We start from the raw sequence: 25589 nt of genomic DNA, 5'->3' as shown, positions 1-25589 counted from the left end.
TCGCACCAGGTGTTTTACTTTGACTTCCAAAAAATATCTCGAATTTTGACATCTTGAGCCTCTAGAGGACGCAATTTTTATCCGACTTGGCTGAAATTTGGCGAAAGGTGTTCTGTTTGGTTATCCAAAAACTGTGCCTAGTGTGGTCTAAATAGGTTTATAACCTGATATAGCTGCCATATAAACGATCTCGGATTTTGACATCTTAAGCCTCTAGAGGGGGCGCAATTCTTATCCGAAGTTATGACTTCTAAAAGTCATGACAAGTACGGACCATCTGTATCTGTAGCTCTATCTTCTATATATGTTGGAAAAAGTCATTCAAACATCCTTTTAAATGCGATCCATTGTGGAGGGTTTATAAGAACTTAACGTGCTTTAAGTTGTTTATATTAATTTTCGTTGTTGTTGTTTATCACATCAAACACTTGTATGCACCTCAGCGGGTAAGTGTGTATGTGCTTGGTATATTTTGTGTGTTTAATATCTTAGAAAAAAGAAAAACAAGATTTTTCTATCCTATACCACTTCTCATCCTCCAATTTGTCCATCCTTTCACCAAGCAATAATAGTAGATAAATTTGGAAAAAATAACAACGTTTTCTTTTACGATGACTATCGATGATGGCACCATGCCACAGTGTTGTTGAGCCAAGACTTGGCAAGGTCTTCTGTAAAGGTAACAAAAGATGAGAGGAAACTCATTAGGTTTTCTTTATAGAATAGAGAATCTCATGACGAAACAATTAAAGGTGGTCTCATTTGTATAGCAACCATAAATCATATGGGAGCAATCCGCCATCTTGCTATTAAGCTGATCGACGTTTTGTTAACACACAAAGAAATTTGTGTGCGTGTGTATATACGTGTGCGTACATGAGCAGAGAATATGCGAGAAAGAAGATGACCAAAAAGAATGCAAACAAAAACCTGTCATCTTAATACCATCACACCTGCACGGCTGTTAACAGCTGTTCGCGTGAGACCTTCTTTTTAAATCCGCTTTGAAAGAATCTATGAATGTCGTCCATATCGGTTTGGTACAGCAAAATGTAAATTTTTATCTCACCTGTGTAAAAAACACCGCCCAGAGCATTTTTACATCTCACCATAGGCGATTGCTACCAATTGGCACAGCTTTTTATAAATAAAAAATGGTTCCATGAAGTATAGATTACCTCACCAAGGTTGACAGGAATGGTTGATTTATTTACCATTTTGAAGGGAAAAACTGATCCCATGAAGCTTGTTTGGAAGTCACAGAAACCCCCCTGAATGTTTTGTAGGTTGCAAACGACCTCATTTTGTGCGATTAAAAAAACTCCTTTCTTTGCCCTTTTCCATTTCTTAACGGCAGCGCTGAGTATAATTCTCTTAACTGTTCACTTGCATAACAATAGAGCAGTGGTGAGTTTCGCTCTCATAACGGTTGATTTGCATTTTAGTTGAGAATGACTGCTATGTTGGAGCAACAACAAGTGTCGCTATTCACCTCTTGTTGTTGCTCCAACATAGCAGTCATTCTCAACTAAAATGCAAATCAGCCGTTATGAGAGCGAAATTCACCACTGCTCCACTGTTTTTCGATTTCTATGAAAGTTGAAGGTAAAACATCATATCCATCTCACCACTCATATTAAGTTTGTAGAGAAATAGGCTGTGGAACAATTTGTATTTATAAATAGCTGTGCCAATTGGTAGCAATCGCCTATGGTGAGATGTAAAAATGCTCTGTGGGTGTTTTTTTTTACACTGCTGAGAAAAAAATTACATTTTGCTGTACCAAACCGTAACTTTCTCACTATCTCAAGAAAAAGCAGGCTAAGTTTATTTCTCCTTTTATTTGCGTTTTAACAGAAAAATATTGTGAGCATTTTTAGGTAAAATATTTCTTGATCTTGTAAAAGTGCTGACTTCTCCTTCACTTTTGTTATACATATTTCCTAACACTGTGCCTGCGACTTCCAATGCAACACATTGCGTTTAAATTATGACTCTTTCCACACATGTAGGTATGTTTTTACTCAAGATCCGAGAAGTGCAAAGAAAAAATAAAGGATAATATTTTAGTGCCAGATTACAGTCATTGTCGTTAGAGAATTTATTGGACGATTACTTTTTTTTTTGGTATTTCAGCAAACATTTGCTCACATAGGGATATGGACAAAGAATTTTTTGTTTTGTATTATAGACCTTAAATAATATTTGATAGAAATTTTTATAAACATTGAAAAAATCTAAAAATAAACTAAGAAACAAACTGAGTTTGTTAGCTTCTAAATAGGCTTTGTTTGATATGTGAGTTGGTAATCTTCTGTGAAAGCATTTATTAGATTGCTTAGCCATAAAAACATTATCTCGTTTAATTTTTTTCTAAACAAAACATTATTTGATAAAAACGCCAATTCCTGGAAAAAGCAAAAGACTCTGTATACCTATGAATTTTTTCGTTATATTTAAGTGTTTAGTATTTTTTGGATTTTTTTTTTTAATTTAATTTTATTTAAGCGTGTACAAAAGAGTTTTGTTTTTATTCCTCCAATTTTGATGTTTTTTTAACAATTCAAAAGAAATTCTTTGCTGTTGATAATTTTATTTCTGCTAAAGTGTTTTTTTTACCATGCTTTCCACTATTCCCTTTGGCAAATTGAAATAAAACTAGTTTGGTCTTAGCTTGAATTAAATACCCTACCCCATTGCTTTAGTGGTGTATATCGATTTATTAGTAACTTCCAGAGTAATTAGTGAAAGCATCAAAGAAAAGCATCTCTGTAAAAATATGAGAAGAACTAAGGTCTAGAAGACAAAAGAGGGGAAAGTCTACAACTTTTGATCTATAGATCTGATCAGTTTAAAATGGTCTAGACATTTCTAGTTGGGACAGTCACTAAAGGCCAAAACAGAATGAGCGCGTTGAGCTTAGTTTTTGAGTGTCGCGTTGCAAAAATGCAACTCTGCACACAAATCCCACAAAAGCAACGAGGTAAAGTTAAACAAGTAAGAGCGTGCTAAGTTCGGCCGGGTCGAATCTTATATACCCTCCACCATGGATCGCGTTTATCGAGTTCTTTGCGCGGTATCTCTTTTTAGGCAAACAAAGAATAATGAATAAGAATTGTTATGCTATTCGAGCTATATCAAATTATAGTTCGACTCGGACCATAAATGAATTGAATGCTGAACTTTGTAGAAGTCACTTTGTAATATTTCGGTGCATTCGGATAAGAATGAGCCTTGTAGGGGCTCAAGAAGCAAAATCGGTAGATCGGTTTATATGGGAGCTGTATCAAGCTCTAAATCGAATCAGACCATATTGAACACGCATAAGAGAAGCCACTGTACAAAATTTCTACCAGATGGGATTAGAATTTCGGCATCTAGAGGCTCAAGAAGTCAATATCCCAGATCGGTTTATATGGCAGCTATATTAGGTTATGTACCGATTTGCGCCATACTTAACTCAGTTGTTGGAAGTCATAACAAAACACCTCATGCAAAATTGCAGCCAAATCGCATGAGAACTGCGCCATCTAGCGGCTCAAGAACTCAAGATCCAAGAACGGTTTACCTAACAGCTATACCAGGTTATGAACCGATTTGAACCATACTTAGCACAATTATTGAAGGTGATACCAAAACACCTCTTGCAAAATTTCAGCCAAATCGGATAAGAATTGCGCCCTCTAGTGGCTCAAGGAGTCAAGATCCAAAATCGGTTTATATGGCAGCTATATCAGGTTATAGACCGATTTGAACCATACTGAGCACAGTTGTTGGAAGTGATACCAAAACACTACGTGCAAAATTTCAGTCAAATTAGACGAGATTTGCGCCTTCTAGAGGCTCAAGAAGTCAAGACCCATGATTGGTTTATATGGCAGCTATATCAAAACATGGACCGATTTGGCCCATTTACAATCCCAACCGACCTACACTAATAGGAAATATTTGTGCAAAACTTCTCCTTTCTCTTTACTCCTTCGAAAGTTAGCGTGCTTTCGACAGACAAACGGACGGACGTACATGGCTAGATCGACTTAAAATGTCATGACGATCACGAATTTATGGGGTCTTAGACGCATATTTCGAGGTGTTACAAACAGAATGACGAAATTAGTACACCCCCATCCTATGGTAGAGGGTGTAAAAACACGTCATGTAAAGATATCTAAAATTACGTAGAGACTAGAAAGGCATTAAAGTCGACGTCGACGGGAGATTTCTGTGATTTCTCAGCAGATTATTAATCCTCGTAACGGTAAAAATACACAAATCTCTGCACCTGTAGATGGGGATAAAATACGAAAATGGTTATCTAAATTTTGAACTAAAACTCCAAATTTTAGATCAAAATTTGGGTTGGGGTATGTGGAGGGAACCAATCATAACAATGTGGGACCCAAATGAAAGTAGAAAACGAATCTGGTATTCAATTTCGAGGCCAAGAGTTTGGGGCTACCCCATCTCAAAACCCTCCGAAAACGTACATATTTACCGAGTATGGCAATATGGGGCGGTACTAAGGGCCCCAAGCTCATAACACCCCCCAATAGGACTTATTTAAGTACCATGACAATATGGGGTTCAAATAAAAGGTATAAGAGAGCAGAACACGAACCATTTATTTTCTTTGAGGGCTAAGTGTCTGGCTGGGTATTGGGAAAGAGAGCATGAATTTGATATGCACATTCGAGGCGAAATGTTCCCACCCCAGTTAAAGGAAGTGCTGCGGAGCGGGCCCAGTTCGGATAGTTGTATATAAAATATTATCTCAAATTTTTAACATCTTTTTAAGTAGGCATTCAAAAAGTCGGTATCAACCATCTTTTGGGTTTCATTTATTTTTTTCTGGAAATTTTTGGTTTTTTTGGGTTAAGTCTGGAATTTTGAATTTTTGTTTTCATCAACAAAAGACCCTAACAAAAAAATCATCGAAATTTGTGATCCTAAAAAACTTTTCTTGTTAATTTTTATGTTTGCCTCTCTACCCACTTTGCCCTCTACTGCCACCTCATCATAACTCACAGTTAAATAAACATCTAAAACTGTAGCACAACAACAACAACAGCAACAAAAGTATAAAAATGGAATTCCAACAGCTCGAGAAAAATTTTTGTTTTTGTTCTTGGCTGGTGTTTTTTCCCCCTAACATTTTGCCTCATTTAAGCAAAACGATAAAAACACAATTTCGGATGTGTGAAAAGGTTGGGGAGAGGTTTCATCATCAACAGACCCAACATATTTCTTCCACTCATCCAACCATCCATCTATCCATCCATGGCTCCAAAAAAAAACCGAATTTTTTTTATTTAGCTTGTCTTCTTATTTTGATAGTATGCGTGTGCGTGTGTGTGTGTGTGTTTGCGTTTTTATCGTTTTGAAAAATTCATTTGAATTTTTTTTTTATATATTTACTAAAGCGAAATTAAATTTGGTATGTTTTAAGATTCTCTGAATTTTCTAAATTAGAATTTTGCATGCAAAGACCTTGGGTTTTTTTTCTGACATAACTGGGTGGGGGTGGTTGGAAGGTTTTTAGCCATGAAGAAGATAAAATTTCTAGGAAATTTTAAACAAATACCAATTTTCATCGCATTTTAATTTGCGTAAAAAAATTTCAAGGAAATTGAATATCCATACAAAAAAAAATTTCCTTAAAATTTTATGTTTACAGAAGTTGTTAATGCAATTTTTCTTTCGTGGAAAGTGTTGTCAATATTTGAATTGCGATATACATTTTTACGCTATTTTTCAATTTGATGTTCCTTGAAAAGTTGCACAAAGTTGGGTTTGGTACACAAATATGGGTCATGGAAATTGAATACCGCATACAAAAGTTCTTCCAAAGTTCGGTATTCGAAGAAATTCTAATTGCAGTTCTGTATTTGTGGAAAATGGAAATTTGTAGCCACTTTTCAAACTTTCAAACCATGTTTCACCATTGACTAATCACTATTTGTATGTAGTTGACAAATATCAATCAGTTGGACGAGTTCCTGTGTAGTCCCCATAGTGATATAGAGTGCCAAGCTTATGAAAAAGGAACAAAATGTTTTGTCTTAGAGAAAGTTTCGCAAATAGTGGATTTGATTGACATTTTTTTTTAAATTTATTTCTAATTTTATTTTAAATTTAATTTAAAAAAGGCTAATCGATTGGAAAAATTAGGCAAAAAAATACACAATGAGGAGTTTGTGTTAGAGTACAAACATAGACAAAATTAATAAAAAAAAAATTATGGAGTTTATGAAAATTTAGGAAATTTCTGACAAAATCATAAAATATAAAGTAGTGAATTTATAAAAATTCATAGAATTTATGAAAATTCATAGAATTTATGAAAACTCATAAAATTAATGAAAATTCTTAGAAATTATGAAAATTCTTAGAATTTATGAAAATTCTTAGAATTTATGAAAATTCTTAGAATTTATGAAAATTCTTAGAATTTATGAAAATTTTTAGAATTTATGAAAATTCTTAGAATTTATGAAAATTCTTAGAATTTATGAAAATTCTTAGAATTTATGAAAATTCTTAGAATTTATGAAAATTTTTAGAATTTATGAAAATTCTTAGAATTTATGAAAATTCCTAGAATTTATGAGAATTCTTAGAATTCATGAAAATTCGTAGATCCTATGAAAATCTTAGAATTTATAAAAATTCATAGAATTTATGAAAATTTATGGAATTTATGATATCTTATAGAATTTATAAAAATTCATTGAATTTATAAAAATTCATAAAATTAATAGAAATTCATAAAATTTATAAAAATTTATAGAATTTATGAAAATTCATAGAATTTATGAAAATTCATGGAATTAATGAAAATTCATGGAATTTATGAAAATTCTGGAATTTATGAAAATTCATGGAAAATTCAAATCGGCTTAAAGAGCCCTGTTCAAATTCGGATATGTGCTTTACAACTTACTCTAATTGGAATGGTTGTAATGCACCTTGATCCATTTGACATCTCCTTCTGATGAGTTTCCTTGGTTGAAAATGATATCGCGATAAAGGAAACCAGTCGAATGCTTCTAGCAACAACACACTTTTTGCTGACTTTTTTAAACGTTTTTTGCTATACTTTTCTTCAAAAAGAAAGCATTAAACAATGGTCTAAAGCCGAACATCATCCTGCAATGGAATCTCAATAAGTTTTTAAGACCAATAAAAAAAGCGCAAACAGACAATTCATGAAAATTATGAAAATTCATGAACTTTATGAAAATTTGAGGAATATATGAATATTTATGGAATGTTAGAAAATTCATAGAATTTATGAAAATTCTTAGAATTTATGAAAATTCATAGAATTTATGAAAATTCATAGAATTTATGAAAATTCATAGAATTTATGAAAATTCATAAAATTTATGAAAATTCATATAATTTATGAAAATTCATATAATTTATGAAAATTCATAGAATTTATAAAAATACTTAGAATTTATGAAAATTCTTAGAATTTATGAAAATTCTTAGAATTTATGAAAATTCATAGAATTTATGAAAATTCATAAAATTTATGAAAATTCATGGACTTTATGAAAACACATAAAATTTTTTAAAATTCATGGGATTTATGAAAATTCATAGATTAAATGAAAATTCATGGAATTTATAAAAATTAACGGAATTCATGAAAATTCATTGATGTTATTAAAACTCATGAATTTATTAAAATTTACAGAATTTATCAATATTCATTGAATTTATTAAAATTCATGGAATGTATTGAAATTCAAGGAATTTATTAAAATTCATGAATTTATTAAAATTTACAGAATTTATCAATATTCATTGAATTTATTAAAATTCATGGAGTTGATAAAAGTTCAAAGCTTTTATTAAAAAATCATAGAATTTATGAAAACGCAGGAAATATTACAGGTTAGTGTTAAGAAAAAGTTCCTTAATATTAAATAAAAATTCTTTTTCTAAAGGACCCATAAAGTTGCGTAAATTGAGTATACAAATCTCTTAAAACTTTGTAACAAATATTTCACTAAAAATTTTTTTAGTTGTAAATTTGGCATCCATGAATTAAGTTTAAGAAATTTTTAATATTAAGTCAAACTTTTTTAGCTACACTTTTCCTCGTTAGGTTATATCTATAAAAATCGTTCATTAACGGAAAGATATTCTCAAATATTCGAAAATTGGGCATACACATTTTTTAGTATTAAGCAAAAAATATTTCACTTAGGAAATTTTTTGCCTAAAATTTAATATTCATAAATTTAGTTTAAAACATCTTATATACTAAACTAAATTTGTTTCAGTGTGAATCCACCTTTAAACTTTTGTTTATCACTTTTCTCCTTAATAACGCATCACAACGGACTTACTGGCCTTCGTAGGATATCATCTTGATGGTGGAGTTAAAGATAAAAATTCCTTAATATGAAGTAAGAGCATCTTTCTCTCAAGGAAATTTTTCCTTAAAAGTTGTTAAATTGAACATCTTTAATTAAAGTTTTAAAAAAAACTTTAACCAAATATTTTTTAGGGTGGCTTTAGGTGTAAGTCTTCCTTTCAACTTTTTCACCTAAACTTGCCTTCACTAGGGTATCATAATTGGTAAAACTTTTAATCTTGATAGCTCACCTAGAAGTTGGGCTAACCGTTCAACCTTCACTTAAACATTGCAAAATTCATGCTGGACGTACTTTAAATAATTAATTCCAGTCATATTGACCAAATTACTTCCCTCATCCACTCCATTCTTAGACAATTCAATACCCAGCAATTTTTTTAAAAGTGTTCATTTCGAGAGTATTTTTGCATACCAATAATAATTTGTAGAAATTCTAAATTGAATTTTATTTCGAAGAAATTTTTTCATATAATTAGTAGTACAAGGAAAATGTCAATCAATATTTAGTGTTGGGGAAATAATAGCTTTATGAAATAGCATAGAAAAATAATTCATTTCAGGGAAAATTTGACTTTTAATTCATGAAATTTTGTTTTCGAAAATTTTATGAAAGAAGCCGTAATATTTGGAACTAACCACATCATCAATCATCATATACTCCTAATGGTGCGCAGTGTATAAAAATATAAAAAAACAAGTAAAAGCGTGCTAAGTTCGGCCGGGCCGAATCTTATATACCCTCCACCATGGATCGCATTTGTCGAGTTCTTTTCCCGGCATCTCTTCTTAGGCAAAAAAGGATATAAGAAAAGAGTTGCTCTGCTATTAAAACGATATCAAGATATGGTCCGGTTCGGACCACAATTAAATTATATGTTGGAGACCTGTGTAAAATTTCAGCCAATTCGTATAAGAATTGCGTCCATTGGGGCTCACGAAGTAAAATAGAGAGAACGATTTATATGGGATCTGTATCGGGCTATAGAACGATAAACACGTTTGTTGATGGTCATGAGAGGATCCGTCGTACAAAATTTCAGGCATATCGGATAATAATTGCGACCTCTAAGGGTCAAGAAGTCAAGATCCCAGATCGGTTTATATGGCAGCTATATCAGGTTATGAACCGATTTGAACCTTATTTGACACAGTTGTTGAAAGTAAAAATAAAATACGTCATGCAAAATTTCAGCTAAATCGGATAGGAATTGCGCCCTCTAAAAGCTCAAGAAGTCAAATCCCCAGATCTGTTTATATGACAGCTATATCAGGTTATCGACCGATTTGAACCATACTTGGCACAGTTGTTGGATATCATAACGAAATACTTCGTGCAAAAATTCATTCAAATCGGATAAGAATTGTGCCCACTAGAGGCTCAAGAAGTCAAGACCCAAGATCGGTTTACATGGCAGCTATATCAGGTTATGAACCGATTTAAACCATACTTGGCACAGTTGTTGGGTATCATAACAAAACACGTCGTGCGAAATTCCATTCCATTCGGATAAGAATTGCGCCCTCTAGAGGCTCAAGAAGTCAAGACCCAAGATCGGTTTATATAGCAGCTATATCAGGTTATGGACCGATTTGAACCATACTTCGCACAGTTGTTGGATATAATAACAAAACAAGACGTGCAAAATTTTATTCTGATCGGGTAAGAATTGCGCACGCTAGAGGCTCAAGAAGTCAAGACCCAAGATCGGTTGATATGGCAGCTATATCAGGTTATGGACCTATTTGAACCATACTTCGCACAGTTGTTGGATATCATAACAAAACACGTCGTGCGAAATTCCATTCCAATCGGATAAGAATTGCGCCCTCTAGAGGCTCAAGAAGTCAAGACCCAAGATCGGTTTATATAGCAGCTATATCAGGTTATGGACCGATTTGAACCATACTTCGCACAGTTGTTGGATATAATAACAAAACAAGACGTGCAAAATTTTATTCTGATCGGGTAAGAATTGCGCACGCTAGAGGCTCAAGAAGTCAAGACCCAAGATCGGTTTATATGGCAGCTATATCAGGTTATGAACCGATTTGAACTATACTTGGCGCAGTTGTTGGATATCATAACAAAACACGTCTTGCAAAAATTCATTCCAATCGGATAAGAATTGCGCACTCTAGAGGCTCAAGAAGTCAAGACCCAAGATCGGTTTATATGGCAGCTATATCAAAACATGGACCGATATGGCCCATTTACAATACCAACCGACCTACACTAATAAGAAGTATTTGTGCAAAATTTCAAGCGGCTAGCTTTACTCCTTCGGAAGTTAGCGTGCTTTCGACAGACAGACGGACGGACGGACGGACAGACGGACGGACATGGCTAGATCGACATAAAATTTCACGACGATCAAGAATATATATACTTTATGGGGTCTCAGACGAATATTTCGAGTAGTTACAAACAGAATGACGAAATTAGTATACCCCCCATCTTATGGTGGAGGGTATAATTATGAAATAAAATTTATTTTACATTAATCATCTAAAATAAAAAACAAATTTCCTGGTTTATTGATTCCTTGGAAAATTCCATAAAGTTTTAACTACCTTTAAAATTTGATTATCATTCTTGGCAATAAAAAAAAACTTTACTATGGCAAGTGATGCCAATTTTAATAACTTTGGTGTTGTAAAATTTTCTTTTTCACATTTTAAAGTTCCAAATGGTCCATTTCGCCACCGTACCATGTTAACCAAATCACCAAAACTGAAGACACTTCAACTTGACCGATATAAACTAAGAACGTTTGTGGCCTTTTTATATTGTATTCTATCTAATTTTATAGGTTATATTAAAAATGTTATATGAACAATAAATTCTATTCTTTAATATTTCTGAGAGATTTTTATTGGTGTTTTGTTATTTTTTGAAAATTTATATGTTTACGGTATTTTTTTTTTTTTGTGTTTGTGTAATTCTATGTTTTCTTTATGGCTTCGAAATACACCAAAACAAAAAAGAACATAAAAGAAAATAACAGCGTTTTGTGGTGGTTGCTTGGCTTCTATTGTGAGCCAAGTAAAGCCTTAGCTGTTGTTTGGTCTTGATGTTGTTTTGCTATTTTGGCCATTTATTGTGTGTTTGTAATAATTTTTGGCTTTCTACCAAAAAGCAAAAAAAAAACATTTGTTGGAAAAATTTCGTGTATTTTGTATAATTTTTTTTTTTAATGATAATGTCTTAATAAAGCTTCAAAACAAACAAAAATAGAAAAAATCTAAACTATTGAAGCTGAATAGCAAAACAAGAGAACCATTTAAAGCTAAAGAAAAGGCCAAAAAGGTGATTTGAGTTTATTCTCACAATTTTGCAAATAAAGAACTCAATTTTGAGGTCTATAATAAAAAAGAAGATAAATCAAAGTAGAACAAACAACGAATTATAAATGTTGGCAGGAATATTTCAAATTGCTCTTAAAAAAATAATTTCTTAATAAAAACTCAATAGAACATTTAATTCCACAAAAATTAGCCCTTGACCTGAAGATATGTTTTTTTTTTTGAAATTTTAATTACCCCCAAAAATTTGTTTGTTCCGACACATATATTAAGCTGTCAAGTGACTACTATTGGGTAATATTTATTTGACATCATAAAACAAAGAAAACAAAGCCATAATGGCAGGCTTATTCAATCAAGAAATGTCGATATGTTTTACACTAAGCCAGTTTTTTTCAGTTATCAAAAACACCTGTTCACACAAAGCCAATGGATTGGGAAAATTAACAATTAAGCAAAGAACAAATAAAAAAAATACACAATGAGGTGTGTTTATGTAAGAATACAAAATAATTTATGAAAATTCATGGAATTTATAAAAATTCATAGAATTTATGAAAATTCATAGAATTTATGAAAATTCATAGAATTTATGAAAATTCATAGAATTTATGAAAATTCATAGAATTTATGAAAATTCATAGAATTTATGAAAATTCATAGAATTTATGAAAATTCATAGAATTTATGAAAATTCATAGAATTTATGAAAATTCATAGAATTTATGAAAATTCATAGAATTTATGAAAATTCATAGAATTTATTAAAATTCATAGAATTTATGAAAATTCATAGAATTTATGAAAATTCATAGAATTTATGAAAATTCATAGAATTTATGAAAATTCATAGAATTTATGAAAATTCATAGAATTTATGAAAATTCATAGAATTTATGAAAATTCATAGAATTTTAGAAATTCATAGAATTTTAGAAATTCATAGAATTTTGGAAAATTAATAGAATTGTGGAAATTCATAGAATTAATGAAAATTCATAGAATTTATAAAAATTCATAAAATTTATAAAAATTCATAGAATTTATTAAAATTCATAAAATTTATAAAAATTCATAGAATTTATAAAAATTCATAGAATTTAAAAAAATTCGTAGAATTTATAAAAATTCATTGAATTTATGAAATTTCATAGAATTTATGAAAGCATAAAAAGTGTGAAAACACATAAAATTTCTAAAAAATCATAGAATTTCGGAAAATTCATAAAATTTATGAAAATTTTTTAAAAATTTATTGATTCTAATAATATTTTTAGATTTTTTTAAAATTCATAAAATCTGTGAAAATTATGAAAATTCAAGGAATTTTTGAAAATTTTCAGGATTTTTAAAAATTTTATATCATAAAATCATATTTATACAAATTATTTGAAGTCTTAAAAATTCTTAGAAAAAAAATTTTGTGTGTCTTGGAAACTTAAAAGGGAAATATTTACTTGTTCTTCCCTTGATTATTTTTTTTTTATTTCTTTAATGTCTCTTTCAATAAATTTTGCCTTTTAACAATTTCACAAACCAATTTTTGCACTTGTTTGAATACTTCAAAAAAAAATGTAATAAACTTATTTGACAAATATTAAGTTGTCATGTTAATGTCACCTTGCATTTGTTTGCAATTTCAAAAATTGTATTTTCTTTGTTGTTTATTTTCTTGGTGAAGATATTTCACTGATTTGAAAAATAATTCACAAATGTCTACAAAAATGGAAATTTATTCGCAAGTGTTTGCTTATATTCAAATTCGGAATTTGAATCATTCGTTTGCTTTTGGATTTTGAAATTAAAATATCATTTGATGGCTACGAAAAGAAATGCAATTAAATATATAGAAAAGTTTTTTATATTTTATTTGATTTTTTTTTTTGTATTCATTAAAGGAGCATATAAATAATGTGCATAAGATTTGCACACATGTTGAACTTGTGCCTTGAACTGTTAATATTAAAGGGCATTTACAATAAAATATAGTTCTTTTGTATAAACACGCTATTTTTATAGCCTTCGCGTAGAGAGGGGTACGTAAACTTTTTCAACTCAACATATTGTTTAAAAATTCTAAAGAGTATGCATAATATATCCCAAGTCGATCTGGCCATGTACATCCCTATGTGGGGCAATTTTTATCCGAATGTGGTAGTATTTTGCAAGTGGCCTTCTATTACTATCTTCAACTTGGGTCGACCCAAGAAAACAAACATTGCCAAATGGGATTTTATCAAGACTTTTTCCTATGAATTTTGAATAGTTCTCAGTACACCCTAATATGTTTTAATCGTGATCTCCCATTTATTATTCAACTATTATTAATATATAGATTTTTTTTAATTTTATAATAATGCAATTATTTTTCTTCTCTTTTTCAGGTACTTTTTCTAAAACAAGTTCTACTTCATACATGTGTTGTGGAAATTTTAATACCAAGAATTAAAAAAAGGTAATTAAATGTGTAACTTGAATTCTGCGAACATTGGTCAAATTAAATGTGATTTAATGGGAAAGCTATCAATAAATTATTAAATAAGGGAAGGCTTAAAATTTTAATATGTTAATACTGTAAAAGGTATGAATATGTCCTAATAAAAAAAAGCAAATAAAAATGCAAATAAACATTTTATTTGTAAAGGGTTAAGATTTTGCTCGGAATACAAATCAGTTGTATTAATTCTATTTGGCTGGATATGGATATTACGGACCCTTGTATTTGGTATTCGTTGAAAGCAATTCTTTGCTTTTTATACTTTGAACCACTACTGTGGTACAGGGTATTATGACATGATGCATTTGTTTGTAACACCCAGAAGTAAGAGAAATAGACCCATTTATAAGTATAAGTATCGACTCAGAATCACTTTCTAATTCGATTTAGTCATGTCCTTCAGTCTGTCCATGTTAATTTGTATACAAAGTACAAATGCAAAATGCAAATTTTGCCCATGAACATTCCACTTAGGAACTGGGGCAAACTTCTCACATATCAATGAGTTCAGTCCGATTCAAGTTTAAGCTCAATGATAAGGGGCCTCCTTTTTATAGCCGAGTCCGAACGGCGTGCCGCAGTGCGACACCTCTATGGAGAGAAGTTTTACATGGCATAGTACCTCACAAATGTTGCCAGCATTAGGAGGGGAAAACCATCGCTGAAAATTTTTTCTGATGATCTCGCCAGGACTCGAACCCAGGCGGTCAGCGTCATTGGCGGACATGCTAACCTCTGCGCTACGGTGGCCTCCAAAGTACAAAGTGCAGTACTTAATTTTCGTGCGATCATTTTAAAATTTGGCAAAAGCATCTTTTTTGGCCTAGAGACCTATCCTTTTGAAACAGGAAAAAATCGGTTCACATTTGGATATAGCTCCCATATATGCATTATATATATATTGAAGCTATATCATCCTATAAAAGAGAAATGTTTCTTTTTTGCAACTAGAGAAACGCATACTCCTAATCTTTTCTCCTTTGGTCCTATTAAGCGAAATACGAAATATGACGATCGTTTAACGATAACATGTGCCGCAACGGCATTCAAAATTGGAAAAAGTGAATTTTTTGGCTGAAATGTTGCACAAAGTGTGATTTTGTGACTTCCAACAACTGTGCCAAGTACCTTCGAAATCGGTCAAGAACCTGATATAGTTCCCATACAAAACAAATCTCCTGATTTGACTTCTTGAGCCCTTACAAGCCGCAAGTTCTTGAACAGGCCAAATGGTTAAGTTTTTGAACGGGCCAAATCGGACCATATTTGGATATAGCTGCTATATAGACCGATTTTCCGATAAAGGCTCTAATGCACAAAAAAAATATTTATTTTTTATCCGATTTGGCTGAAATTTTGCACATAGTGTTATGTTACGACGTCCAACCCCTACTCCAAGTACCGTCAAAATCGGTCAAGAAGCTGATATAGCTTCAATATAAAGCGAACTCCCGATTGGATTTTTTGAGCCGTTATGTCTTCCAACAACTGTGTTCTGTTATGTTTTCCAACAACTGTGTCAAGAACGGTTGAAAACGTCCTATAACCTGATATAGCTCCCATATAAACCGATCTCCCGATTTTTTGAACCTCTGAAAGTCGAAAGTTCTTCCGATTTGGCTGAAATTTTGCACATAGTGTTCTGTTATGACTTCCAATAACTGCACCAAGTACGGCTCAAATCGGTTAAGAACTGGACATAGCTCCCATATAGACCGATCTCCCGATTTGTCTTCTGAAGCCCTTGGAAGCCTCTATTTTTATCCGATTTGGCTGATTCTCAACACCGGTACTAAGTACGGTCCAAATCGGTGTATAACCCAATAAAGTTCCCCCATTTTAGCAGAATCCTAGTTCGAACTAGCCATTCCCGTCTGGGTGCGAATCCCCTGTCTGCCTGTTTGCGTTTTGTAATCAAGGTACAGGTAGCATTCGTTGTCCAATCATCACGAAATTCTGCACGTATCACTTTTTATACCCACCACCGTAAGATGGGGGGTATATTCATTTAGTCATTCCGTTTGCAACACATCGAAATATCAAATATACCCTACAAAGTATATATATTTCGGATCGCCGTAAAATTCTAAGACGATTTAACGATGTCCGTGTGTCTGTCCGTCCGTCTGTTGTAATCACTCTAGAGCCTTCAAAAATTGATGCACCCTGGTTAAGTACTTGAACGGGCCAAATCGGACCATATTTGGATATAGCAGCCATATAGACCGATTTCCGATAAAGTGTCCAAAGCCCATAAAAGGTTATTTATTACCCGATTTCGCTGAAATTTGAAATAGTGAGTAGTTTAAGTCTTCCCGACAACTGACCCAAATATGGTTCAGATCGGACTATTTTAGATATAGCTACGATATAGACCGATCTCCCGATAATAAGTCTGAAGACCATAAAAGCTTTATTTATAACCCGATTTCACTGAAATTAACAACAGTGGGTTATTTTAAGTCTCCCGACACTTGACCTAAATATGGATTAGATCGGTCCATATTTAGATATAACTGCCATATAGACCGATCTCCCGATAAAGGGTCTGAAGTCCATAAAAGCTTCATTTATTACCCGACTTCACTGAAATTTTAAACATTGGGTTATTTTAAGCCTCCCGACATCTGACCTAAATTGGTTCATATAGGACTATATTTCAATACAGCTGTCATATAGACCCATCTACCGAAAAAGGGTCTGAAGCCCATAAAAGCAACATCCGACCTAAATATGGTAAAGCTTAAAAGCTTTATTTATTACCCGATTTCGCTGAAATTTGGAATAGTGCGCAGTTTTAAGCCTTCGAACATCCGAACCAAATATGGTACAGATCGGACTTTATTTCGATACAGCTGTCATATAGACCAATCTGGCGATAAAAGGTCTGAAGCCCATAAAAGCTTCATTTATCACCCGAATTCGCTGAAATTTAAGCTTTATTTATTACCCGATTTCGCTGAAATTTGAAACAGTGAGTTTTTCTGAGCCTCACGATATCTGACCTTAATATGGTTCAGATCGGTTTATAATTGGATATATCTGCCAAAAAGACCAATATTTTGTTCTACAAAATTGAATAGTGACATATATATTAGACCACTCAATGTCCGTGCCGAGTTGGGTTGTTTAAGTTATCCAAATTTCACGGGATTGTAACGAAATGGGATTTACATATATACCCGAGGTAGTGGGTATCCAAAGTTCGGCCCGGCCGAACTTAATGCCTTTTTACTTGTTTTTATCTGGGAACAAACTCTATTAATTTTGGTTTAAATAGGCTCAGAATTAGATGTAGCTCCCATGTATATAAATATATGACTTCCGATTTCCACTAAAATTATCGTAGTTGCCCCAATTTTTAACCGATTCGCACTAAATATGGTATTGGTTTGGTTTTATTGCAAATTGCTAATTTTGCCCATGAACATTCCACTAAGGAACGGGGGCAAACTTCTCACATATCAAAGAGTGCAGTCCGATTCAAGTTTAAGCTCAATGATAAGGGGCCTCCTTTTTATAGCCGAGTCCGAACGGCGTGCCACAGTGCGACACCTCTTTTGGAGAGAAGTTTTTCATGGCATAGTACCTCAGAAATGTTGCCATTAGGAGGGGAAAACCACCGATGAAAATTTTTTCTGATGATCTGGCCGGGATTTGAACTCAGGCGTTCAGCGTCAAAGACGAACATGCTAACCTCTGCGCTACGGTGACCTCCAATAATATGAGGTATTTGTGCAAAATTTCAAGCACCTAGCCTTACTTACAGACGGACGAACATGGTTAGATCGACCTATAATGTAATGGCGACCCAAATTATATTGGGTTGCCCAAAAAGTAATTGCGGATTTTTCATATAGTCGGCGTTGACAATTTTTTTAACAGCTTGTGACCCTGTAATTGCATTTTTTCTTCTGTCAGTTATCAGCTGTTACTTTTAGCTTGCTTTAGAAAAAAAGTGTAAAAAAAGTATATTTGATTAAAGTTTATTCTAAGTTTTATTAAAAATGCTAAATGCATTTTTAATAAAACTTTCTTTTAAAAAATCCGCGATTACTTTTTGGGCAACCCAATAAATTATTTATTGGGGGACAAATATTTCGAGGTGTTACAAATGGAATAAAGAAATCAGTATACCCCCATCCTATGGTGGAGGGTAACCATAACAAACTTTAATATAGACGGTTAAGTGTAGGATATGAAAAAGTCGTCTTTGCTTGACTTTAGCCTGTAATAACTTGTTATTTTGTTACTTACGTCCTTTCGATTTCATCACACTGTGACTTCTAACTTTCAGCGCATAACTAAAATCAGCTGCAAAAACGTTGTTTTTTTTCGGCTGCACATGGTTATGTTTCATTTTTCTTTCTTTTACTGAAGTACCAGAGTATTCCATTTCATGGACAACGTCGATGTAGAGTCATTACCACAAATGTTTTTCACTCACAATTGTATGTTTTTGCAAAGAAAACCTTACACGCACCAAAAAACCAACCAAACCAAAAAAACAACAACAACAACGCAAGAAATGATAATAACAACAGCAGCAGCAGCAACAACAATAAGTTAAGTGCTTTAGGGATTAACACTTTATGCACAAAAAACAATTGGCCATAGAAGTTGGTTTGGTGCGTTGCGTATGCCAGTATGTGTTAAAAAGAAAGTTTGTAAGTGTATTTGTTATGTTCTTATTTGCATGAGAAGGCAGTAGGTGCAAAGCAAACTAGCTTAAGTGTATTTGGTAATAATTAATGAATAGAACTAAAAAAAATCACTTTTTCTTGTTCCCAGACTAAAGGAGAGTTATCTTATAAATTAATGATTAATGAAAAAACAAGAACATAGCCAAAATCAATAATTTCGAGTTTCAAATTTAAACATTGGAATTATATTAAATAATAATAGTTGTAAAAAAAAATATTAAAAACCTAAGTGAATTTACTCAGATTCTATGTTTTGAAAAAAATTTATTAATTTATTTCTTAACTCAGATACGTTGCTGATGCCTTATAATTCGTAGGGAAGAGTATTTCAAAGACGTATTATACCAATGAAAAATTGCCATTCCGATACTAGGCTTTACCTTCCCTGAGCTATCGTTCTTTTTCCTCTATTAGACCTAGCATTTGCGAGTCGATCAAAAATATATCTCGGGTTCTGTCCATAAATAATGTTGTGCAAAAATACCAGGCCTCTTACATTCAAAAGAGAGTTGAAACGCATGCCATAAAGAGATTTCGAAAATCGCCAAACATGTTCTTAACCCATACACATTACGTATACTGGAGTAGAATGTGACGTTCAGTGAACTACGACCTCGGTTGAATTCTCCATACCATCGATAAAGACTGGTTCTTCATGGAGCTTCATCGCCAAAAATTTAATTAAATTCATGGATGCACTGTTGTTGAGTTAATCCACGTCGAAAGTTGTAAAAAAAATAATCGCACTAAAATGTTCACCATTTAATTCCATTTTTTGGGCGAGATGAATCTTTTCAGCACTGTAAACAACACAAATAGCGCTCTTATGTCAAAACGTTCTGACTACGTATAACCTCAAAAATATCAAGCTTTACGATAGAGCTGTCAGTTCTCAGTTTCCAACACAAGGTTTGTCTAATCCCGAAATATAAAAGGCAACCCTCTTATATTTATTTGATATGTTTTATACCCACCACCGAAGGATGGGGGTATATTAATTTTGTCATTCTGTTTGCAACACATCGATATATCCATTTCCGATCCTATAAAGTATATATATTCTTAATCAGCATAAAAATCTAAGACGATGTAGCCGTCTGTCTGTTGAAATCACGCTACAGTCTTAAAAAATGGAGATATTGAGCTGAAACTTTGCACAGATTCTTTTTTTATCCATAAGCAGGTTAAGTTTGAAGATGGGCTATATCGGACTATATCTTGATATAGCCGCCATATGGACCGATCCGCCAATTTAGGGTCTTAGGCCCATAAAAGCCACATCTATTATCTGATTTTGCTGAAATTTGGGGCAGTGAGTTGTGTTAGGCCAGTCGACATTCTTCTTCATTTTGGCCCAGATCGGTCCAGATATAGCTGCCGTATAGACCGATCTCTCGATTTAAGGTTTTGGACCCATAAAAGTCGCATTTATTGTCCGATTTTGCAAAAATTTGGGACAGTGAGTTGTGTTAGGCTCTTCGACAACTTCGCCGAAATTTGGGACAGAGAGTTGCATTAGGTCCCTCGACATCTTCCTAGAATATGTCACAGATAGTTCCAGTCTTGTATATAGCTGTCATATAGACTGATCTCTCGATTTAAGGTCTTGGGTCCATAAAAGGCGCATTTATGGTCCGATTTCGCCAAAATTTGGGACAGTGAGTTGTGTTAGGCGTTGCGATATCCGATATCCAAACCTGGACCGTATCAGTTCGGTCCAGGTTTGGATATAGCTGCTAAATAAACTAATCTCTCGATATAAGGTTTTGGGCCCATAAAAGGTGCATTTATTGTCCGATGTCACGGATATTTGGGACAGTGAGTTGCGTTAGGCTCTTCGACAACTTTCTGCAATTTGTCCCAGATCGGTCCAGATTTGGATATAGCTGGCATATAGACCGATCTCTCGATTTAAGGTTTTGGGGCCATAAAAGGCGCATTTACTGTCCGCTTTCGCCAAAATTTGGGGCAGTGAGTTATGTTAGGCCCTTCGATGTCCGTATGCAGATTGGTTCAGATTCAGACCGATCGCTCGATTTAAAGTCTTGGCCCAACAAAAGGCACATTTATAATCCGATTTCTCTGAAATTTGACACAGTGACTTATGTTAGGCTTTTCGAAATCCGTGTCGTATATTTGGATATGGCTACCAAAAAGGCCAATAATTTGTTCTACAAAATTGAATTCGGCCCGGCCGAATTTAGCACCTTTTTAATTGTTTTTAAACCCTCCACCATAGGATGGGGGGTATACTAATTTCGTCTTTTATATTTGTAACTCGAAATATTCGTCTGAGACCCCACAAAGTATATATATTCTTGATCGTCGCTACATTTTATGTCGATTTAGCCATGTCCGTCCGTCTGTCTGTCGAAAGCACGCTAACTTCCGAAGGAGTAAAGCTAGCCGCTTGAAATTTTGCACAAATACTTCTTATTAGTGTAGGTCGGTTGGTATTGTAAATGGGCCATATCGGTCCATGTTTTGATATAGCTGCCATATAAACCGATCTTGGGTCTTGACTTCTTGAGCCTCTAGAGTGCGCAATTCTTATCCGATTGGAATGAAATTTTGCACGACGTGTTTTGTTATGATATCCAACAACTGTGCCAAGTATGGTTCGAATCGGTCCATAACCTGATATAGCTGTCATATAAACGTATCTGGGGTCTTGACTTCTTGAGTATCTAGAGGGCGCAATTCTTATCTGATTGGAATGAATTTTTGAACGTTGTATTTTGTTATGATATCCAACAACTGTACCAAATAAGGTTCAAATCGGTTCATAACCTGATATAGCTGCGATATAAACCTATCAGGGGTCTTGACTTCTTGAGCCTCTAGAGGGCGCAATTGTTATCCGATTTGCCTGAAATTTTGTACGACGGATCCTCTCATGACCATCAACATACGTGTTTATTATGGTCTGAATCGGGCTATATCCTGATACAGCTCCCATAAAAATCGATCCTTCTATTTTAAGTCTTTGGCCCCCAAAGGGCGCAATTCTTATTCAAATTGGCTGATATTTTACACAGGTCTCCAACATATAATTTAATTGTGGTCCAAGCCGGACCATATCTTGATATCGCTCTAATAGCAGAGCAAATCTTTTCTTTTATCCTTTTTTGCCTAAGAAGAGATGCCGGGAAAAGTACTCGACAAATGTGATCCACGGTGGAGGGTATATAAGATTCGGCCCGGCCGAACTTAGCACGCTTTTACTTGTTTATATTTTTAAGTTTATTTTATACATGTTTTTTAACATTTATTCATAGTATATATTTTATATTTGAAGTTCTAATATTTTATACTTTTATTTCTATTTAATATTTTTATTTTTATTTCTTTTTGGCCGCATTTTACATGCAATCTTAATGGCTCTTCACTTGCTGCGTTGCCGCTCAAAATCAAGTAACAAAGCAAACACTATTTTGTTCAATAAAATCATTTTTAAACGCAAAAAACTACAAGTTTACAAAAACTTTACGGTAAGTTCCTTATATGACCTCCCTCTCTCCTCCCCTTGTGTCTCCAAAGTATTCAGTATCCCTCCGAGCACATTACCTATTAAACATTTTGAAAAAAATTTAAGCATTTTTCTGCACTTTCATTATGTTGACATTAATATTGCGTTGCTTGCCCGCCCCTCTTCCACCATCCCTACCGTTACGAACTTTAGTGAGTTTTTCTACTTTTCCTATATGGAAACCTCCACCGAGGGTATGGGAGTATGCATACATAAGTATCCATGTATGTCCCAATATGCGAGTGTGTTTTTCTTGCTGTGTACAAATAATACAAATGACATATAAAATACTGGAAAAAGGGTTATTTTTACCAGTTTTTTTTTCATATTTTTACTATAGTCTGAATGGGTTGTTGTTGCTGCTTGCTGACGCTTTCCAAAAAGCCATAAATGTTGTCATACTCTTACACACACACACACGCACAACGACCATTCTACAAAAAAAAACTTCAAGTTTTTTGCGATAATTTTTTTCGAAAAAAAATTATGAATTATATGAATGGCAGGCATTTGTGTGTGAGGATGGGAAAGAAACCATTTTTAAATTATATAGTTTTTGGAATCGCATTAAAAAATGTATGTGTGTGTACATACACTCGAAGAAAAATTTCTTAACAATGTTAAACAAAACCAAATACACCCTTAAACACCATTTTCACTGCTCATCAAAACTGGATTTAAGGCTGTTGTCAGTTGATTTTATAAAAGGAATACAGATTGTTGAGCTATTAAAAAAGATTTTAATAATCAGTGTAAAAGTGGTTTTATGTTTACTTTGGGGATTTTATTTAACAAAAGGGTGACTCATTGTAACATTGTTGTCTAGAATTGATTGAAGACTAGAAACGATTTAAAAAAGCACAGCTTTAATAATTGTTTTGGTTTTGGGAAATCCCTAAAAAGAATCCCCCCTTGAACGTTTAATGTTTAATTGATGAGTAGTTTTGTAGATATAGTCCAAAATTTAAATTTAAATGAAATACTGAAACTAATGGCCTTCATTGTCATTTGAAAAAAGATAACAATTTTGAATTCTATTATTGCAATATATTTCTTAAAAATATTTTTTAAACTAGCCGAACCGGGCCCGCTCCGCTGCGCTGCGCCTTCTTTAACCCTTTAATATCTTTTTAGGGTGAGAACACTTCGCCCCGAATGCGGATATCGTGCCATTGTAGCCTATGATGCTGAACGCGTTCGAATCCTGGCGAGAACATGGGACAAAGCGGTGTTTACCCCCCTTTTAATATTGGCGACATTTCCAAGGCAAAATTCCATGCATGGTCATTTAAAAAATTTTCCCCAAAGAAAGGTCCCTTATCATAAAGTTTAAACTTGATTTGGAGAGCACTCATTGATGTGTGAGAATTTGCCCCTTCTCGGTTCCTGGTGGTAATGTTCTCATTAGCGGAGGGATGGCACCTCAGACATTTTGACTCAAATATGGTTATCAAATTCGTGCTGCATTTCCAAATCCCTTTAATGTGAGCCCCATATTGCAATGGCCGGTAAATATGAACCATTTGGAGAATGTTTTGGGGATGGGGCGGCCACCGGCACTTTTTACTGAAAATATATATCAAATTCGTTCTTTATTCCCAACGGAAATGAATTTCAGTTTAGGGGGTGCTTTAGGGCGTACACCAAAACACTTGGCTCCAAAATTGGATATCAAATTCGTTTTCTACTCTCAAATACCTTTCATTTCAGTCCCATATTGGCATAATGTGTCAAATAACCCATTTGACGTATCTTTAGGAGGAAAAGCGTCACCTTAACTTGAACGCAAATTTTAATGTCATGTTCGTGATATACTCTCTAAAACCTTTCATTTGAGTCCCAAATAACCATGGTCGGCTAATATGCCCATTTGGGGGAATTTGGGGGTTGGCGACCTCCCATTACTTGGACCTAATGTTTTATGCCATATTTGTAATCTACTGCCTATTACTTTTCATTTGAGTCCCATATTGACATGAACTTCGAATATATCTGTTTAGAGGAGTTTTAGGGTTGGGGGGGGGGGACAAACGTACACAATGTAGGAAAATTTTAAGAAAATCAGTTCAGCCAAATATCATATTGTCATAATGGGTCTAATGGCTTCTTTGAGGGGTAGCGTGATCCCTTATACTTCAATCTGATTTTGTATGCCACATTCGAAACCTACTCCCGAATACCTTTCATTTGAGCCCCATATTGAAATGAAGGTCCAATGTGTCTGTTTGGGGGAGTTTTGGGGTTGGGACGGCCCGATGGGTACTTAGACTCAAATTTTAATACCATATTCGTATTCTACTCTCCAATACCTTTCATTTGATACCTATATTGTCCCGATCAGTACAATTTTGATTTTGGGTTGTGTTTTTAGAATAATATAATACCGAAAAATTATATACCCTATGTTTCCTTTCAGACCAATCTACACAATATGCGAAAATTTCGAGAAAATCGGTTTTGCCGTTTTTCAGTCTATACGGAATAAACAAACCGAGTCCCATATATCCTTGATTGGCTAATGTGTCCATTTTGGGCATTTGTGTCCCCTACACTTCGACATAAATTTGTATGGCAGATTCGTTATCTACTCCCGCATACTTTTCATTTGATACACATATTGTCTTTATCGGTCCACTTTTAATTTTGGCTGGTGTTTTTGGGGTAACGGTGGAGAGTCCGCCCCCTTCCGTTATCAATGAATTATAAAGCCTATTCCTACTTCCTTACTATATTCGTAATCTACTCCCGAATACCTTTCATTTGAGTTCCATATTGTCATGATCGTCAAATAAACCTATTTTTAGGGGTTTTGGGGCTGGGACGGCCCCTAGGTACTTGGACCCAACATTTATTATGAAATTCGTACTCTACTCTTGAATACCTTTCATTTGAATCCCATATTGTCCCGATCGGTCCACTTTTATTTTTGGGTAGTACTTTTGGGGTAAGGGGGAGGGTCCGCCCCCCTCCCGATATCAAAAAATTATATAGCCTATGCTTCCTTCCAGACCAACCCTATACAATTTGTGAAAATGTCAAAGTAATCGGTTCAGCCGTTTTTGAGTCTATACGAAACAAACACACAAACCGACAAACATACAAACAAACACAAATTGAATTTTATATATAAGATTATATCATTTAAGGAGTATTAAGTTCGACTACGCC

The 25589-nt window shown here is 33.7% G+C and overlaps 1 protein-coding gene across 4 annotated transcripts in view; it reads left to right on the top strand.

Annotated features, from left to right (window-relative positions):
- Nucleotides 1-25589, top strand: part of LOC106085489 (broad-complex core protein isoforms 1/2/3/4/5) — a 154827-nt gene that overhangs the window by 74339 nt on the left and 54899 nt on the right. For 3 of the 4 annotated variants that reach the window (XM_059366892.1, XM_013249759.2, XM_013249758.2), the window contains one exon: nt 14077-14147. The exons of the other annotated variant lie outside the window; for it this stretch is intronic. The gene's annotated coding sequence lies outside the window, so the exon portion shown is untranslated. The remainder of the gene's footprint in view (nt 1-14076; nt 14148-25589) is intronic. 4 annotated transcript variants of the gene reach the window in all.

The sequence above is a fragment of the Stomoxys calcitrans genome, chromosome 4 (assembly GCF_963082655.1).
Source record: "Stomoxys calcitrans chromosome 4, idStoCalc2.1, whole genome shotgun sequence".
Lineage (NCBI taxonomy): Eukaryota > Metazoa > Arthropoda > Insecta > Diptera > Muscidae > Stomoxys > Stomoxys calcitrans.
This window is presented reverse-complemented; position numbering and strand designations above follow the sequence as displayed.